The sequence below is a fragment of the Canis lupus genome, chromosome 8 (assembly GCF_048164855.1).
Source record: "Canis lupus baileyi chromosome 8, mCanLup2.hap1, whole genome shotgun sequence".
Taxonomy (NCBI): Eukaryota; Metazoa; Chordata; class Mammalia; order Carnivora; family Canidae; genus Canis; species Canis lupus.
In genome coordinates this window covers 22,969,736-22,991,111 of record NC_132845.1, presented here as the reverse complement: position 1 = coordinate 22,991,111, position 21,376 = coordinate 22,969,736, and positions in this window count along the sequence as shown.

The following is a 21,376-nucleotide window of genomic DNA, read 5'->3' as shown; positions in this document are numbered from 1 at the left end:
CAGAGAAAAAGACAAATAGGATAGATATATATACACTATCTGTATATATAAAGATGTAAGGGTTTATGTGTTTATCTCTCCCTGGGTATATATGTATATATTCTGTTGGAGATATACACACACACACATATAAGTATATACATATATATAAAGAGACTTAGGATATGAAATGGCTCATGTGATTATGAGGCTAGCAAGTCTCAAGACGTGATGAGTGAGCTGGCAAGACCCAGTAGAGTAAATGGTTTACTTTCAGTCAGCGTTCAAAGGCTGGAGAGCCAGGAGAACTAGTGGCATAGTCTGTATCCAAAGGCTGTTCCCAGAAAGAGCTGATATTTCAGTTCACGATTGAAGGCAAGAATAAAAGCTGATGTCCTATTCTAAAAGCACTCAGGCAGGAAAGAATTCTCTCTTACCTGGGGGAAGATCAGCCTTTTTGTTCTATTCAGGGCTTCAACTGATTGATGAGGCCCACTCACACTAGGGAGGGCAATCTGTTTTACTCAGTTTACCGATTTAAATGTTAACCTCATTGAAAAACACCCTCACAGAAACACCCAGAATAATGTTTGACCAAGTATCTGGGCACTTTATGGCACAAATTGACACATAAAATTAATCATCACAGACACATAGGTGTGAACCAGTGAGAGACCATCTCAAAAGACTGTAGAGTTCTAGAGTCAGCTTTGGTTTACCTTCTTGAAGAGAACCAGGTTTTCTTTCCTGCCAGTTCAAAGGATGGTAGATTGAGAAAATGTTCCATACCCCCTCTTAGAATCTAAATATTTTCTTAAAATTACAATAATGAAAAAAAAAATTACAATAATGGATATCATTTACTATGCACTTACTCTGTGCTGGTTGCTCAGGAGGCATCTCAATTCTCCCACTAATCCTGTTTCCCGCTAAGTTTACGGTCAAGGCAAGGGATATTCATCAATCAGTTTATGAGAAAACCGAGGCTCTAAGAACTGTATACTCATCAATGCTTACAGTACCCGAACACAGCGGGCATTCAGCAAAGATTTGTTGAATGATGTTAAGCTTCTTGTTAAAGATTATATAACCAGTTGGTGGTGAAGTTAAATTTCAAAACCAGATCATCTAACCCCAGAACCAGTGGACTTTAGGAAAAACCAGGGAGCACAGGCAAGGAAGAAAATATGTGATGTGGAGTTGGGGTAGTCAGACATCTGACGGTTTATCTGACTCCTACATAAGGTAGGCCAACATGACCAAGCTTGCAAAAATTCCGATAATTCCAACAAAGTTTGTCAGCCTCTTGCACAGCTCCTTGAAAGTGACCTTGAGCAATTAAACCACACATTTTGCCAGATATTAGCCCTAGTTCTAGTTGACTCAGAAATTCGACAGCCCCATTCCTGGCATACTTTTGAGCATAATTTTTTCCCTATTATTAATTCATCTCAATGCTTTGATAATAGCTGGAAATATGGGGACAATGTATGTTTTCAGAGCTGTCTGGTTATCCTTTGATTTACAGTGTTCAGTTGGTTGGGGATGGAGGTTGGGGAGGAGGGCTAGTTATTGATTTCACAGAAGTCACATTGTTCCGCCTCAGTGAGATGTTTTTCAAGGGGCTAAGCTTCTCCCTAGTAACTTATTAGCTATATTTGGAAGCGTGTTATGTCTTGGAGGTCACATGATGCCGCTGATGGCCCTCAACGGTGATTCATGGCATAGAAAAGGACCTTAATCACTTTTCCAACTTTCAACCCAAGGGCAACTTTACTCCAAGAGCACTGGATTTGAGCATTCCTGACTGTCTCCCTTCCCTTCCACCTCATTCTACTCCCTTCCAAGGCTGTGGGGAGTCTGTTTTTTCGCTGTCAAAGAAAATATGTGGATTAATTTTAAGAGGGAATTTTGCTATTTCATCTGAGCTTACCAAAGACTTGATAAGGAGATAACAAAAAGGACAATTCAATTATTTTAGGGAATTGGTAAACAGTCAGAAAAGAGGAAAGGTGGGAGTAATTTGAGAAAGAATATTCATCCAGGCAGAGGCCCAGGGAAATTCCCTATTGTCTAAAACCAACATGAGTCATGTTATACAAGAAAGGTCAACGGTCGCTCCGGGCAGGGGCATGTTGAGGGGTAGCCTTGGCCTTTAATCTAAAACTGGAAAGTGAAGCCAGAGCCTATGTTTGGGGTCATATCTGTCTAGGATATCATGTCTGCTGCAGTGTTCCACCTTTAAATCACATCTAGAGGGGATCTCTGTATGGCTCAGCGGTTTAGTGCCTGCCTTTGGCCCAGGGCGCGATCCTGGAGTCCCAGGATCAAATCCCGTATCGGGCTCCCTGCATGGAGCTTGCTTCTCCCTCTGCCTGTGTCTCTGCTTCTCTCTCTCTGTGTGTCTATCATGAATAAATAAATAAAATCTTAAAAAAAAATAAATCACATCTAGAATATGTTCTTGCCTCTTCTGCCCGCTGCTATCATTACCATATTCAGCAGCATAACGATCACCTTTTCCTTGGTTATTGCAAAAGCCTGCTTCCTGATATCCCCACTTTCCACAAGCCTTGCTCTCCCTCTTCACTCACTCTCCTCCAGTCACCTTGGTGCCATTGCTCTTTCTCTAACCCATTATGCTCTCCATGCCCCAGGCCATTTGCACTTGCTGTTTTCTCTGCCTGGAATGCTCTTCCCCCAAATAATTGCACAACATGCCCCCTCATCTCCTTTAGGATTCTGCTCAAATACTTCTTCCTTACAAGGTCTTCCCTGACTATGCTCTCTACAGTTGAATTCCTTCTGCCTTCCCTCCCTCCAACTCTTAGTACTCTCTCTCTCTCTTTTAAAGATTTTAGTTATTTATTCATAAGAGAGACAGAGAGAGAGAGGCAGAGACAAAGGCAGAGGGAGAAGCAGGTTCCATGCAGGGAGCCTGAGGCAGGACTCAATCCTGGGACTCCAGGATCACGCCCTGAGCCAAAGGCAGATGCTTAACCACTGAGCCACCCAGGCATCCCAGAACTCTCTTTCTTGATATATTTTTCTCACTAGCATTTGTCATGAGCTAACATACCATATATTTTATTTATTATGTTTTACGAATCCATAGGGTCAGGACTTTTTGGTCTGTTTTTCTCATAGTTGTAGCCCCACTGCTTAAAAAGCATACTTGGTACACACTAAATGCATATTATGTATTTGCTGAATGAAAGCATGAATGAGTGAAGCATTAAATGCAGCTCAAGCCAAGCCTTGAGCTGCATGTGCAGGGTAAAGCAGGCATTTGCCTGCCCTGAAGAAATTCATAATCCATTTGATAGACAGTGCTAAGACAACTGGTAGTTCAGTTGTTTTTGCTGTAAGACACAAAGACTCACTCAAAAATGCTCTCAGAAATTGAAGTTGAGGGACGCCTGGGTGGCTCCTTGCCTTCAGCTCAGGGCATGATCCTGGGGTCCTTGGATTGAATCCTGCATTGGGCTCCCCACAGGGAGCCTGCTTGTCTCTCTGCCTGTGTCTCTGCCTCTCTCTGTGTCTCTCATGAATAAATAAATTTTTAAAAATAGAAAAGAAATTGATTTTATGGATATCTCGTGTTAAACCTGGCCCAAGAAAGGAGCAAGCCATCAGGAGCTGAAAGCAGCACAGGGAACAGTGCCGCCACCATTTCCCTCTATGGTAGTGTTTCTGGCCCATCTCCAAGGTACCTGGTTTGTTCTCCTCACCTGCCAGTTGTGCACCCCATTCCGACTCTCTTGTCCAGGTTCCAAAAGAGTTGTTCAGCCTGCTGTTCACTATCCCCCTGTAGGGTAGAGCCCCCCACATCTCATGGGCCATTGGACCCACCCAAGGGTGAGCTGTCCTTGACCAGGTACCCACTTTTAGAACAATATTATTCTGGTTCCCTGAGAGGGGCCCAGGGTAAGTCACTGAGCCAACTACAGGAAATGAATAGTAAAAGACAGTTTGGAATTCACTGAATTTTTACATGGATTATTTATAATGACAGAAAAATTTAAAGTATAGATAAGAAAAATAGTCTAAAATCCTAGATACTATTAACATCGGGTGTACCCTTTTCTTTGCACATACATATTCTCATCCTTCTTATAAAACACTATATCCAAAAAAATAATAAAAAAAAAATAAAACACTATATCCATTCTGCATATTATTTTACATTTTTGTTTTGATCATTTATTAACCTTAACTCACTAATATCATTCCATGTCTTATCTAGAGATACACTGGTATTTAATTATTGAGTAGTGTTTCATTTTGAGGGTATATTATAATTTATTCAACCAATTCCCTATTCTTGGTCACTCAGACTATACTCAGTTTTTGGTGTTATGAAAAATGCTGAAGGAATAGTTTTTTGGGTTTTTGGTTTTGTTGTTGTTGTTTTTTTTTTTTTAGTTTGGTTTTTTTAGCAGCATAGAGAGAGAGAGCACAAGCATGGGGGGGCAGAGGGAGAGGGAGAGAGAATCCCAAGGAGGCCCCATGCCCAGCACAGAGCCCAACATGGAGCCTGATACCCATGATAATTTTCCTAGAATGAATTCTTAGAAGTAGAATGTCTGGATTAGAGGGCATATATTTTTTAAAAATAATAATAGTTAACATTTCTTGAGCACTTGCTATATACCAATTACTTTACACGTAAGAGTCACAACACACATGTGAAGCAGGCACCCTTATACCACCAGGCAGGTGAGGAAACATGCATGCAGTCATGAGATAATTTGCCTAAGATCCCACAGAAGGTAAGTGGCAGAACCAGAATTTGAACACAGGAACTCTAGCTTGGAGCCTTTAATTTCTACACAGTCTTGCCTTCCTGAGACAGTAGGAAGAAATGTTTATAAAAGAATAGAACCTGTTAGGGTCTTGAAGGACCCTATACAACATTCCATATATACAATGGAATGTTACTCAGCCATTAGAAAGGACCAACACTCACCATTTGCTTCGATGTGGATGGAACTGGAGGGTATTATGCTGAGTGAAGTAAGTCAATCGGAGAAGGACAAACATCACATGGTTTCACTCATATGGGGAATATAAGAAATACTGAAAAGGATTATAAGGGAAAGGAGGGAAAATGAGTAGGAAAATTAGAGAGGGAAACAAACCATGAGAGACTCCTAACTCTGGGAAATGAACAAAGGGTAGTGGGAGGGGAGGCGGGCAGGGGGATGGAGTGACTGGGTACGGGCCCTGAGGGGGGAACTTGATGGGATGAGCACTGGGTGTTATGTTGTATGTTGGCAAATCGAATTTCAATTAAAAAAAAAAAAAAGAAGGAAGGACAGACTGCCAAAAGCAGGACTTTAACCCAATAGGCCAGGTGCTCAACCAGTGGACAGACCACTTGCTCTTGGTGGACACATTCATTTATTTGACAGTGATGTCATGAGGACCGCCAATGAACAATAATGTCCCCACTGGCGACTTTAGACGCAGTGAAGACATTTCATTTTTGACCCTTTCAGGGTAGAATTTTCTTGCTGCACTCTGGAGCCCAACCAAAGCTCCTTGGTTGAGAAAATGTTGCCTTTACTCATGAAAAAATTGGCAACTTGGCTGGAGAAATGACTCATTTGTCTTAGTAACCGCATGTTTCTGGAAAATTACTAGTCTATACCTAAATACTATAAAAACCCACTCAAATTTTCAACATAAGGTTTATAAGTTTTACCTCAGGTGGTAGAAAGGACAGGAATCAGAAAAAGGGGACCGTGAGTGGCTTCCAAAGAGCAGGCTGTAGGGGAGGCCAGGTGGCTGTCAGCTGGCTCTCTGGTGGCTGAGTCACACGTAGACAGGTGCGTGCTTGGGGCAGGATAACAAGTCTAGACTTTATGAAATAACAGTCCTCCAGTCGTCAGCAGATGAAAGACTAGGTGTGCCCCAGAAAAGCAAACATTTCCTCTCATCTGTAGACAGTTTATGACAATGTGAAAACTTTACCTGAAAACTTTTAGTTTTGTCTTAGGTGCAAGAACCATATGTTCCCAGTGAAGAATTGGTATACGTGATCTGACATATAGTTGTCTAATGAGTCAGAGTAACTAGACGACTATTTCTGGGGAAATTAGTACAGTTAGAGAGTACCCTAGTGTTTGACACTGAGAATTCTTACCCCCCATCGCCCGCCATCTTTTTAATCCATTTTATATCTGTACCTTAAGGTACTTACACAGTTAAAAATATAAAATTACATTTGCAAGCATCCAGTGAAAGGACATCCACTAGGTTTGTCTTTGTTTTCCACCCAATTTCCTAGAACAGAGCTCTCCTTACCTGTGTACAGAATAAGTACCAGAGGGCAGTCCCCCTGAGAAAACATTGTGCCCTGAGTTTACTGGCTTGTCCATTACCTTCCATCCTACCTGGGCCTTCAAACCTCAACACTTTCTCAGGCATGTGGCTTTCTTTGCAGTGGGCATTGTTAGGTTGTTTCCTGACATGGACCTGGTGCCCACCCTCCTTCTTAACTATACCACATTCAATTGAGTATCCCCTCCTTTGTCCTTCCAGGACTACCCCCAGCTTCCAGAGGGTGGATCTTGATGTGGTTAAGCCAATCCAGGTGACCCCAATCCTTTTGCTAGTAATAGAGTAAAGCCTGAACATGTGACTAAATTCTGACCAATAAGTAATGAGAGGATCCTTCTGGAGGGTTCTGAGAAAGATTAATTCCTTCTGAAAAAGAGGCAAAGGGATATTTCTTTTATTTATTTAACATTTTTGTGTTTTAATGTGATACTTGCAGCCGTGGCTGCCATTTTATAACCATAAATTGATAATCTGAGGACAAGCCAGTAGATTTGCAGTAAGGATTTGCAGAAAAGTGGAGAGAAGCTGGGTTCTTGATGATGTCACTAATTTCTATTCTATCAGAGAGCTTTTTGTTTTGTAAAATAAGAAGTGTTCCTTGTTGTATAAGGCTTTTTGAGCTGAGATTTGCAGTTCCTTGCAGTTCCTTGCGGTCAAAATACCCTAATACAATTCCCCAATGTTTTCACACCCCAAAAGTTTCTGACCAGCACTAGATGATGTGGGAAACATTTAGCATCTCCTCTTCCAGGGAAAACATTCTAAAAGGCATGCTGGCAGGGCACCTGCCTGGCTCAGTTGGCAGAGCATGGGACTGCTGATCTTGGTGTTGTGAGTTCAAGCCCCACATTAAGCATAGAGCTTACTTTAAAAAAAAAAAATCAACTGGATTTAATTTTTTAAAAAACTTCAAAACAAGGCATCCTGGGTAAGAATACAAATTAGACAGAATTTCATTACTCCCTATTGAAGGTGAAAGAAGTGGAAGTTGATTGATACACACTCGCAAATTATCAAAGTAGTTCTAAGAACTGTCACTATAACAGTTATATAGACTATAACTGTCTATATAACTAGAATTCTTATAAGAAGGATTTGGGACTCTAGACTTGAAATGTTGGTAGTAAGCCTTTAAGAATGATAATTTTTGGCATACCAAATGTTTCCAGGCACCAATCTATTGCAGTCTGGAGATGCCTGGAAGTTGCCAGGGAATTTCACAAGTTCATTGCAATAGCATGTATTCCAATTCAAAACAAGATTAGTAATAATAGCTGTAAGTGAATAATCTGACTCTAAAGCTCACAAAAATCACAAAATCAGTTCCATTTAAGGATAGACAATTACCATTCGCATTAAGATATGATGCAAAATGATCATGAAATTTTGAAAGCAAAGAATTTTCCCCATGACTTAGAATCAAACTTTTTGCTAACTTTCAAAATTTTTTATCTTCCTTATCTTTAATTGATGTAGAATGTAGATATCTGATATATCATCACCCCCTGGCTAGAAGATAAAGATATATTTCCTAATTTAATATCCAATAAAATGACCCAGAAACAGCTCTTTCTTTTAGAGAACTCCAGAAATCTAGTATATTATACTCATGACCTAGAGGTAGTTTTATTTTAGAAGACAGCCAGATCTGTGACTTTTGTAGGTCAAGTGCCCAGGAAGTTTCTAGAATCTCTAAATTAACCTCTCTTAGCCCATGTGACTTAGCACTTAAAAAGAGCAAATAGAATAAAATAACATGGATCATGCCAAAGCCAGTAGCACGCATGTTACTGTACTATTGTTAGGAAAACTTGGGTGCACATACCCTCTTTAGAGGTTGAGGAGAACAGATTAAAGTTTGGGGAGGTAGGGGCTCAGAATTGCTGTGACTTAGACATTAAATAAAAGAATGTGATTCTGGGGATGCCTGGGTGGCTTGGCTGGTTAGGTGTCCAACTTGATTTCGGCTAAAGTCATGATTTCAGGATCATGAGATCAAGTTCCACATCAGGTTCCACACTCAATGTGGAGTCAGCTTGAGGGTCTTTCTCCCTCCTTTCCACCCCCTCCCCCACTCTCGTTCTCTAAATTAATTAATTAAATGAAATCTTCAAAAAAACAAAAGAATACAATTTTTACTTTTAACCAAGGGCTGGTGCACTGGATATTCTTCACTTGCCCCTTCAAATGGATTTTCCTCTCTTCCCACCATGCTCTGTGCCCCAGAAGGCTGAAGATTTATATCAACAGGCTCCTTTGTCCTCTGACCTCTGGTTGGGTTTGCCAAAGAGGCTCTAACAAGAGACTGGAAGGCTGGAAGACAGGTGGGGTTTTTAATCCCCCCAGCTCCCTTCTGGGCCACTGCCTTCTAACTGGGGCACCAGCCTTTCTCTTGCCTTCAGCCTTGAATCGAAATATCAGCTCTTCTCAGGTCTTGAGCCTGTTGGCCTTCAGATTGGAACTACACCATTGGTTCTCTTGGGTCTCAAGTTTGTCAACTCATTCTACAGATCTTGGGATTTATCAGTCTTCATAATTTCATGAGCCAGTTGCTTATAATAAATCTCTTTCAATCTATTTTGGAGACCAGAATATGCCACCCCAAAATATGCCTTTTTGAGGTTGGAATTTTTTGAGGTTAGGAATTTTCAAAAACAGTGCACCCAAGAGAAGCTCTGAAAACAGAAGTTACCCTTTTGTAAAGGAAATTTACATTAAAAAGGAGATCTTCATTTCTAAGGGTGTCTCCTTCTCTTCTCTGTACCAGAAAGAGAAATGTGACTAAGTCAGTAGAGACTAAAGAGAGGTTAAAGCACCAACTTAAATCTGCCTAACAAATTACATTTGTTCATTGTCCTTTTCCTGGCCATTCCATAGCTGGCCTCCCCACACCCTTCTTCCTCTGGGTTAGCTGAAGATGGTATTTAAGCCTGAATTCTAGCCATGTCTCTGAATTACTCATCGCCGAATTTCTCCCATGTATACATGAGATGTACATGTTAATAAGCTGTTTATTTTTCTCTTATTAATCTGTCTTGTTATATAGACTTCAGCTGAGAATTTAGAAGGGTAGAAAGAAAGTTCTTCTCCCTCATCTATGTCTCTGTCACCTTTCTATCCATCCTGTTGGTTCTGTTTCTCTGGAGAACCCTAATACTGGTGACCTCCGTCAACCACGGAGGCCCTTGCTATAAGAGTGAGGCCAGGGCAGGGCAGGCTGCCTCTCAGCAGCTGGACAGATATTGCCATATAGTCAGGAGACCTCACAGTGACAGACAGGAGTCTCAGGACATAAAACCTTCCTGGTGAGTGCTGCCTTCCAGAGCCTAAGCTTTCTCTAGGTACCTGGGAAGGGTTGATCACCCCCGCCCCAAGGGACTGTGCTCCCACTGGAAGGGAGGGAGTTACAAGGCTTGGATGTGACAGTGTGATATGTGGGCCCCAGAGTGAAAGGTTGGATTCTTATTTATGGAGTTCTAGAACTGACCAAAGACCACCCCACTCCCCCCAGCCTCAGCCCCTTCCTGCTTGCTTGGGTGCTTCCGAGGGGCTGAAATGGGTCCAGATAGCAGTGACAGCACATGTGCAGTGTTTTTGCACCAAGGGGCTGACAAAGTCAAAAAAGGAAGCCAACTGGAGCTGCGCCCCCCCAAGGAGCCTGCCACCTCTGGAGGACCATGCTCAGGCCCTCCAAAGGCCACAGTTAAGAGCCCCTGGTTTCCACATCTGACACGGGGTTGAAGGTCATCGTACACAGAATTACTGCAAGTCACAGTGTGGGGCTGCCACCGACGACCCTTGCTGGGACCCCTTTCCCGTGCATGAGGCACGGCCCAGGGAGCAGTGGAGGGCACTCCAGAGCTGGGCAGAGGGGGGCAGAGGGATGTTACAGAGCACCCTGGAAGCCAGCTGGGAATGAGGCACCCCCAGCTCACAGCTGAAGCTGAGGTGGAGGTTTGGGCCTGACAAAGTTTAACTTCGGGAGAAGGAAGGAAAAACTGTGGAAAGGGTGAAAAGAGTGGAAAACGAGAGAGAAAAGAGAGTTAAAAAAAACAACAACCTTCTGCACTTAACTATGGGCATGGCGCACGCACTTCTCATTTATCCCTCACCACAGCACCATGAGGTGAGCGCTGTTAGGACTCCCAGGGACCCGCAGGGCCTAAATGGGAAGCATGTGGCTAAGAGACCCACCCACAGTCACCCAGCGAGGATTCTAACTCCCACCTGCCCGACCGCAGGGCCTGGGTGCTGGTGGGAAGGACAGACGTGAGGTTAGGGGACAGAGGACATGTAGAAGGTGAGGTGCCCAGGATGGGGGTCAGGGCTGGGGACAAGAATAGGGGGATGGGGTGGCAGTTGCTCTGGGGTTAGAGAACGCACTTCTTTAGCATCTAGAGTGGGGGCTCCAAACAACCACGTCACCTTTTTTCTGGATTCTCCTCTCTGGATGCATGTGTTTTGTAAGTTGGCCTCTTCCTTCCTGATGTTTGTCTTCTGTTTATTTACCTGTTTCCTTGGAGCCACGAGGAAGGGCTGTGGCCTGTGGCTACTTTTCCTCTGAGTGAGACAAGGAAGGGGAGCAATGGGAGCAAGGACGGAGGGAGCTTGTAAGGCCTGCTGCCCTCCCAGGGGAGCCCTCAAAGCCTCATGGGAGCCTGGCCCACCCACAGCCACCCTCCCGTAAATGGAGCCTTCCCTAGACCCAGAGGCTCTCTGCAGACCCACTTGCTGTGCCACCTCAGCGGGTCCACATGCTTCTCCTGAGGCCTGTGCCTCTGCCAGATGGACACAGGATCCTGCGGCCAGAGGGATAATTGGAGATGCGTGGGCCGGGCAGATTCCATTTCTGACAAGAGCAGCGGTTTGAACAGCCTGGAGAAGATTTCAAAATCAGGCAAGGCAGCGTCTGCCCCAGCATCTCCCTCTTCCTCGGCTGGCATCTCCTGCTGAGAATTGCCCAACAAGCCCACCAGACACGCAGAGCCCGGCCTGAACCCAAGTGGAAACAGAGTCTTACCTTAACCCTTTGCTTGCGAAAGCCCACCTCCGGCCTCCCTTCTGGGTGTTTCCCACATGCTCAGGGGGTGAGGAGGCTGACCAACAGCCCCCCCCCCCCCCACTTCCCTAACAGTGAGGCCTCTGGCCCTCCATTGCACCGGCTTCCAGAAAAGCAGGCAGGAAACAAGGGTTAGCGCGGGCCTGAGGGGAAGTGTGGTCAGCCCGGCAGGGAATCAGGTGGGGGAAAACGAAAATGAATTTTCCCTTATGACCCTGTTGGGTTTCCTTTCATGGTACTGAAACCAGGGTCAAGAGGTTGGACAGGTCATAACCCAGGACCCACCCGCTCCAGAAGGCTGGAGGGAGCAGGAGCCCACGTGCTCTGCCTTGGAGGCCCGCACTGGTGCTGACTCATCCTTTCCAGAAACAGCAAGGCAGGCCTCCTGGGGAGGTGGACCCTCCTGGGCAGGGTCCCTCTGCGTGCTCAAAGGTGGCTAAAAACGGACTCCTGAACCTTTGTGTGTGTGCAGATGCGCTAACGAGTTGCTGAGATAGACGTCATACCACACGCTTCACCCTTTAGAGTATGTAAGTCCATGACTTGTGGTATAGTCACAGGGGCATCCGACTATCACCACCCATTCCAAACATTTTCGTCACCCCTAGAAGAAACCCCACACCCCTCAGCCACCACGGCTTCTAATACTCCCCCGTCTCCCTGTTCTAGGCAACCTCGTGTCTTCTTTCTGCCTCTCAGACTTGGCGATTCTAAACATTTCACATGAATGGACTCATATGTGTGTCTTTTGGGACTGTTTTCTTTCACTTAGTCTACTTTTAGGGTTCATCCAAGTTATAGCATCTATCATACTGCATTCCTCCTTAGGTTGAGTAATATTCCGTCGTATGGTTGTCACATGTTAATTTAGCCATTCATCTGGGAGCTGGAGTTGTTTCCACTTTTAAGCTATTACAAATAATCTGCTATGAACATTTATGTACAAGCTTTTGTGTGGATATGTTCTGTTGGGTATAAACTTGCAGTGGAACTGCTAGGTCATGTGGTAAGCTCTGTGTTTAACCTTTTGAGAAATTGCCAGAACGTTTTCCAATGCACCATTTCAGTGCACCATTTTGCATATCTAGTGGGTTATATATCATTATATATTATATATGTGTTATCGCCAGTCTAGTGGGTGTGAAGTTATATCTCACTGTGGTCTTGATTTACATTCCCTTGATGGCTTGAACCTTTGTTCTTGATAAAATAAACCTATTTCAGAACTTTAAACCTTTCGTCTTTCAATCCAGACTCCAGATCCTTGCTAATTCTGTCATTTAGAGAGTAAAGACTTTTCTCTGGGCCATGAGAACATCAGCTCACTGACCACCTTGAAAAAATTTGAGTTCATTCCAACATTTTCTGAGATTCCTTACCATTAACCCCTTGTCAATTACTATTCTTTGGAATTTCTCACATCTCTCTTTAGAAAAGTAAGAATTCTTCAACAGTCTATAGCAAAAAGAAAAAAATGAGGGAATATTGTTCTGAGTTGGGCTCTATGCTGACGGTGGAGCCGCTTAAGATTCTCTCTCTCTCTCTCTCCTTCTGCCCCTTCCGGCCACTTGTGTGCATATACTCTCTCTCTCAAAACAAAATAAAAATTAAAAAGAAAAACACAAGAGACATAACCAAATCTAATGTGTACATTGTATTTGTATCATGATTTGAACCAAACAACAATAAAAAGACATTTTGGGGGACATTTGGAGGAAACTGAGTGTGCACAACGTATATTTTGACATCATGGAATTGTTGCTAATTATGTCAGGCATGATGATGGTGCTGCGGTTAAATAAGAAAATGTTTATTTTTATAGTTTTTAGAGGTATCTACTAAAGTAAGTATGGATAAAAATGACATAGTATCTGAAATTTGCTTTAAAATATCAGAAAGGAAAAAAAAAGAAATAAAGGAAACATGGATGGCAATTTTGGATGATGGGATATGGAGGCTCATTCTACTTTTCTCTTGACTTTTATATGTGCTTGAAATTTTTATAATAATACTAAAAATTATGGAGGCACTCCAAGATCTTAATGTAAACTGTGAACAGAAAAACTCTATAAAATACTTGGGTCCTAGGCTGTAGAACCCTGTCATCTATGACCAGTTGAAATCTTCTTAGATCAAGGATGCCTGGATGGTTCAGTGGTTGAGTGTCTGCCTTTGGCTCAGGGCATGATCCCAAGATCCTGGGATCAAGTCCTACAGGGAGCCTGCTTCCCCCTCAGCCTAGGGCTCTGCCTCTTTCTGTCTCTCACGAATAAATAAATAAAATCTTAAAAAAGAAAAAAGGAATCTTCTTACATCTAATACATGAAAAGCAACAATTGATTCAAACATATCTTATGTATTATATTTTAAAACCTACTATGTTAGCCAAAGTTTTGATATCAGGCTAAGGCTTTTCTTTTTTTTTTTCTTTTTTCTTTTTTTTGAGTATGGGTCCTTTTGATTGACAATTGTGCTGTTTCTTTTATATAGACTAGAGTCAGAATGTGTCATCTATAATTTTTAATTATGGCTTCTTCAAAGTGGAACAAGAAGATATAGACAGTACACAGCAATCTGAGTGTAGAATGTTTCTATATTTTTATTATTTGCTACCAAACACCAGCATTTATTCCATACAGCAAACTCAACTGCAAATCTTTTTAGGAATTTAGTTTTGGTTATTCCTACTGAGCATTTACATTGGTTTTTATATAACAAACAACTTTCTTCTTTGCACTCATACTTAATTGACTTATATAACATACAGGTAAATTACATTACCACCATGACAAGGACTACTGTAAGTAGGTTGGGAGACAAGCTCACCTGACTCTCAGTAAGCACAGAGCTCAGCTGGTGGGAGCCAAGGGCATGTGCAGCCCTCTACTGTGGGGCATCCACCAGCATGGTTTACGGGAAGATGGAATACATGGTTAATATGGTAGGCTAAAAGGAAGTCAGTTTTAAAAAAAAGATTCTTTTCTACTCAGAAAAATTTGAATTAATTGACCAAATTTGTCATTGAACATCATGTTTTTTGAGTGATGGATAGCTGGCCAACAAGCTTGCTGAGTCTGGTGAGGAGTCAACATGGTGCCACAGGCAGTGCTTCATTCCCATTCAGGAACAGGGCCACGACTAAAGGCAGCAAACAGGACAAAGGGAGGTGGGAGAGGAAGTAAAGAAGGTAAATTTTCAATCCAGTAGTGTTGGCTACTGCTCTTTCCTCTCCAGAGGTTAAATTTGATCCACTGATTCCACAGCAAAGTACTGAGAATGGGGGCTCGTGACTAAATTTCAAGTTTTCTAGAGCAAGTTGCAGACACCTTAAAGGTCAACTCATCTCCCTCGGTGAGGTTGGGAGTGGTTCAGTATATGTTTCCATGCTTGGCAGACATGTCCTTATAGAACACAATGAGCTCTTTGTGGGAGCAGAGAAAGAATTATAATCAATCAAGGAACATCAGAGTTGGAAGGGGCCATAGTGGCCTCTACTGCAAATATCCCATTTTACAGATGAGGTGATGAAGGTCTAGATAGAGGTAGTGGCTTATCACTGCCTTGACCACCAGGCAGACCATGTTCAGCAAACATAGATATGCTGATTACATACTAATTTCAAACTTTTGCCCCAAATTCTCTGAAGCTCAGAGGGACACTGTATCACTGGATGATAGAGGAACAGAGTAATCATTGGAAGTACTGACAAGGTGACTATAGAATGTAAGAAAGACCCACTGCAGAGTGAGAAAGGATCATCAGTGACCATGTAGCCCAAAGCTTTTATTTTATAGTTGAGGACAGCAAGGCTCTGAGCAGGTAGCAAAAGAATTATCTGGGCTAGAAGAAGTAAATATTTTTTTTAAATAATGGAAATCTATCAACTGAAATATGTAAGATCTACTAACAGCCCCCCTATTGCTTGGGTTAATTTTATCCCATGCATCTCTATCTCCAACATGTAGTAATCTCTCGATAAATGTCCTTGAGTTGAATTATAAAGCTTATCATTCAAGCTAACATGGCATAAGGCACAATGTATATTCCATACAAAAATTAAAAGGTATTCTAAGACCACAGCTGGTTAAAAGGGTAGGAAAAGCTTCCAGGAGGAGAGAGCTTTGAGGAAGACCTTGAAAATGAATGGGATTTTTGAGGGGTGGGTGGGAAGTACAAGGAGAATGTTCTCCGCAGAGTGGATGGCATGTTATAGATGCAGAGGGCAGAGGGCCTGGAGTTTAGGGAAATCTGGACACCCAGTTGGCCACAGGGTAGTGCTGGGGCAGGGAAATAAGAGTGGTAGGATTGTCATTGAGGGCCCAGAATTCTCTGTCCCTAATTCTTTTATGAGGTTCTGGAGAGGCATCAGGTTTTGAGGTGGGGAAAGACATATAAGACTCATTCTTAGGAATGAGACCCTACAAGAAGCTGATACTCAGTTCAGAGACAGGAATTTTCTACACTTCATCCAAGTGCTTTGGCTCTATGAAAAGGTCAGAAAAACATTGATGACTGTCTGTTTTTGGGAAATATTTCAGATCACTGAAGTTGTTAGGGAGATAAGCATCCTCATGATGCTTCCCAGGATCCAGGCCCATTCTGGCTCAGAAAGTATAAGGACACTCAAAGATCAAATTTGTTGGAGGAACATGTTTGCTAAACATTCTCAGTTTTTCAGAGAAGTTCAGGCTCAGTTCAAATTTGGGACTGAGGTTTGAGCCGATGTTGATTTTATCAGCACCCATTTGCCCCAAGACTTTAGGAAAAAGGTAGTTTGCATTAGTTCTGATGTTGCCAATGGAGGAATTAATGACCATCAATTGAGTGTCTCCTATTAGGTACTCTATTAGGCACTCATATTTGCAGAGGTAGATAGCCTTAGAGGCATGTGGTGGGTATTTTTGTTGTCAAGCCTTCCTGTCACTCTGGTATTGGTGGCCATATGACCAGGGGCTGGCCCAATCGTAATTGCTCATCCCCCCCAGCCAAAACTTAATGAACCAAGGAGTGGGCATAGGCACCTGCTCCAATCCGTCCTTTCCTGGGACAGATTCCTTTGATGCTGGGAGTAAGGAGCATGTTCTATTGGGTTGAGCTGGGGCCATGGTGGCCACTGTGACAATGGCACTGCAGTGCAGCCTCTATCCCTACCCAGGACTGCTTCCTTTACTCCCTCACAGATGTGGTGCTGAGCACTCACTCGAAGATCTTGCTGTTTGTTAACCACTTTCTCGGAGTGGTCTCCCAGGAAACAGACCAGAGAGGAAGAAGAGGAGGATGAGGATGGAGTGGGGATATTTGATTTTATAGAGAATTTTTCTTCTATTACAAAGTATAATTATAAATACAAGCATTCAGGAAGTCCTGAGAGTCTCCAAAACCTTTTTCCAAGGAAGCCGCAAACCAGCAACCTTTCCATCAGCTACCAGGAATGCTAGCGTAACATAGAGGTGGTTTTGCCTAAAGGCTAGGAGTGTCCAGATAGCCTCTTACAGATGTGTCCAGCTTTGAAATTCTTTCAATTATGCCTTACATATCCAAGAGCTATCTTGGTAGATGATTTCAGAGAGATCTGCAGTTTGCATGGGTTGAGATTCAATGCCCTTTTTTGCTGAGCGGACATGGACAATGAATGCCTCTGGATGAGCAGAGTTGATGCAGCCTTCAGCCAGCCTGGGAACCCAGTCACTTCATTGCCCCATCATTCCTGTCCTCCAGTCTCTGGTGGGCAAATCTAAAGCAGGCATTTCAAGGGCTGAGGCACTAATAACCTTCTCTGGAGCAAGACAGAAACCCTCTCACAAAACTGAGCAGCCAAGGGCTGGGGCTACTTCACACACCATGGGCCAAGGGGTGGAGTCAAGGCTGATACCAGCCTGTCCTCTGCTTTGTTGAACCCTGGGACCAGGAGACACCGTATCCTCCCAGAAGACAGGATGCCTTTGTCCAGTCTTCACATAGGCACTGCACTTAGGAGTTTCTCCCTGCCAGGAGTACATCTTCCCTCCTAATCATTTTCCCACCTCAATTAAAAAGAAGCTTGGGGCCCCAGCATGAAAGATTGCCAGGAACTGGGACACACCTATACTGGTCAGGTTTGTTCACAGCTCATGGGGCATAAAGACTTAACTCACTTTTCACATTAAATTTCACATTGGATATGACAGCTAAATCCCTCATTGTCATTTCAATGACAAAAACGATTTGGAGCATTGGGAAAGAACTTGCTTTATTTATTCTTTCAGAGATAAAACCTTTCCTGCAGAGACTTCACAGGGTTTACTTATAATCTTAGCTCATAATCAGACAAAAAGATCAGAGCTGGGCACGTCGGGTTTTTTGAAAAGCTTTAGAGTGAGACGAAAGATGGGCAAATACAATTTTCCTTTTTTTTTTTTTTTTAATGCCCAGGCCAAAATGCAGGTAATATCAATATCTTGAAAACTTTCCTGTGGAGGTAACTCTACCTTTCTGTACCACAAGTACATGAAGATGAATATCAGGTCCTGCCAGAGGCACCTGGCAGCCCAGACCTCATGGCCAGACCTGTTGGTCACTTTGAAGGGGCAGACCGGCCCCAGGTAAGGGGCAGGGCAGTCCAATTCTGGGAAGTTACAGTCCTGGCAGTGAGACATGGGCTGCGGGTCCTGGTTGGTGAGAGCAATCAGCATATTTGTGCCCCAAATCCTGGTTCTGAGTAGGAGAGGGAGCCTCTCTAGAGATAATCAGAATCAATGAAAGAAAGATATGGCCTTGAGTTGTTCTCCAGACCCATTTGACTTCAGGTTAATAAGGGAATACACAAAATGAAATCTCAAAAGAATAGGCTAGCCTGAATGACAAGCTCAGTGGATAGCACTTCTTGGGGTAATGTGAGCAATGGTTCCTTTGAGTTTAACTTGGCTTTTACTGAGGCGCTTCTTTCTAACAGGAAAGGAAAGTAGTAACTGACTAATATATTAGCAAGAGTGAGTTTGTCATGTGGAACCAACAGAACAAGAAGAGAGGTCTGAATGTTGTAGCAAGATTGGAATGAAGATAGGTGGGAACCTGGAAGCGAAGGAGGAAGAGGGCCTGAAGGCAAGTTTGTTCTCATCCTGCAGGCTCACCTTTTCCATGGGCTTGTTCTGGGTTAAAAGGAAGGGCCATACCCGGTGCTAGCCTCTGTTTTGTGGCACTGTGTCGGGACACATGTATTTCCCAGTTTCTGCACAACAGGGGTGCCTTAGACTTCCAGACATAAACAAAAATCCCACAGCCTGAACTCCTGAGTCAGGCGTGGGCCACGGGCCCCCACTAGGATCAGAGAACAGCTAGCCCTACTAAAAGCTGAGCCTCCTTGAGCAAATCTGTTTTGAATTCCAAAGCTAGCATGAAGCATCTAAGAAAATAAATACAAGGCGGAAATAACTGTTAGGAGGAATACAGCTGCTCTATTTGTTCTGTGGGGTAAGGTACCTGGAGAAAGCCCTCCTCCTGCAAAGAGAACAGCATCTAGGATTTGGAGAAAAAAAGCAACAGAACACCCCGAGAAGGTGCAGCTCTGGGTTATCCGCATTTCTCGTGTTCCAAAATGTTCTTCTGCACAAAAAGATCTTAGATCACGTGGCAGTCTTCCCATCCATGCACCTATCTACCCATCATCTACCCACTCATCCATCCAACCATCTAGCCATCATCAACTAACCCATCCATCCATCCATCCATCCATCCACCAAACACTACTTGATACCCATTACATGAGCCAGGCTAAGGACAATTGGCCACATATACTCATATACTCACCGGGTGGGCAGGAAGTCGGTAGTTCTTCTCTTTAAGGAAATAACTGACAGACATTATAAGGCCCAGTAAGATGCTGTATAACATAGACATAAAGAGCACAGACTGTAGAGTTAGCTGTGTGTTACCCATGATTCTGGCCCTTTCTGGGCATGTGGGAAAGTTACTTAGCCTTTCGGTGCCTCAATTCCCTCTTCTGTAGGATGAGGGAATCATAATAGCTCTTATCCTACAGCTTGCTGTAAGAACTGAATGGGACAATTAATGTAAAGTGGCTGTTAGTACAGTGTGCATGTAAGTACAGTGCACATAAGCATATACAAAGTGCTTAATAAATTTTAGCTCGTATTATTCAAAACAGGAAGACCACAGTGAATTCTGCAGAGTCTAAAAGGTATTGGGAAGGCGGAGTTTCCTAAGGGGCAGAAAGATGTACTGGAGGCCATGACCAAGCTCTGGGGACACTTTACAAATGCCCTGGGCAAGTAAGGAGCAGGTTGGTTGGTGGGGAGAGTGGTAAGTTAAAATGTAGGGTTTTCTCGATATGTTTGTCTTTATGTTCCCAGAGGTCCAGCAACACTTCAAGCCATTGGTTCTGCCACAAAGCATCCTGGCAGGGAGAGCCAGGAAATGGGGAAATGTCCCCAGAAAGAACAGGGCGGGCAGGTCAGAAGATGTAGGTGGCAGAGATCTTGCAGGATCCTGATAAGGGCAAACCATCAGCCAGGGAGTCTGCTGAGGCTTGGGGAGACAAGAGAAATGTGGGCCTGTGGGGCCCTGGCTTTTCACTATTAAATGTTATGCAAGGAAGCAGCTGATAAGGATGAGAAGTTGGAGGGGAAAGAAATGTCAGGTCTAAGGCTGAGGGGTTCATGGTCAACATGGCAGCTTCTACAAACCCATCTAGAATGTCTGGGAAAGGGAGAGACCCTGGCTAGGAATCAAACATCTGGGTGATATAGAGAGACCAGATAATGCTGGGCCTGGCAGAGGAGAGAAGTAAACACCCAAAAGATGTCCCAAACTAGCCTTCTTTTGGCTAGTTTGTCTCAGGAACACAGGAGTCAGGGTTGGGATGGGGAGGATGCTGTGATTCATGGGAAGAGCCTCCCCCTAATGCTGTGTCCTACAATTAAACTCTCTGGGACTCTTTCTATATATCTTGAAGGGGGAAGGGAGGTGTCTGGGCACCCCTTGCAGGTGGCAGTGAGGGCCACCACCTGCCCACCTCCTTATCAGAGGGACATGATAGATGTAAGCCTGATGAAGGCTGGGGACCCAGAACAAAGGAAGGAGGGATTGCTGAAGAATCTTGCCTGCTGATCCTGAATCTACTCTAGGAGACGGGCTAGGAAGATGGTGGTTAAGTCCAAGATTATGCAATACAGAGCCCACTGCTTTAGGGGCACACACCCCTGAGATCCTGGCAAGGCTGCTCCAAAGACGCTGAGACAAACTGGCTGAGTTGATCCAGGATGTGCCATGAGCATGACACCCAGAGAATCCCACCTTGTCCCTTGAGACACACCAGGCTGGGCTCAAAGGCCATTCACAGACTCATAAGAATACGAATCACCCCTCCAGATATCTGCAAAACTAAGGAGGCTTGTTTGTGGTCAGTCTTGGTTCTAAATTTCTGTTTCTACTGAATTCAGTTTCTTTTTTTTTTTTTTTTTTTTTAAGATTTTTATTTCTTTATTCACGGGAGACACAGAGAGAGAGGCAGAGACACAGGCAGTGAGAAGCAGGCTCCCTGCAAGGAGCCCGATGTGAGACTCGATCCCGGATCCTGGGATCATGCTCCCAGCCACAGGCAGACACCCAACCACTGAGCCACCCAGGCGTCCCCTGAATTCAGTTTCTAATTCTGCTTCCTGTTCTGTAGATGCTGGCCTAGTTTCATGCCAGGGAAACCCATTTATGGAGCTCAGCCCTTTCCTTGGATTTCCACCAAATCTGTGTGAATGCCTGTGAAACAGGTTTCCCTGGAGGAGCGAGGAGGCTGTGACAGGGTCACATCACCGCAGAGCAAACGATTGTAGATGGTCAAGCTGACCACCTTGTTCTTGGCAGTTTGTTGTCCTCCCAACCGTGTGCCTTGTCATCTTTTCTTGCCAACCCCTCCACAACTCATCTTTTTCTGCTCTCCTCCACCCACCCCCCAAGTTTCTGTTATACACTAATTCAGAAAGATTCAATTATTAATTAAAT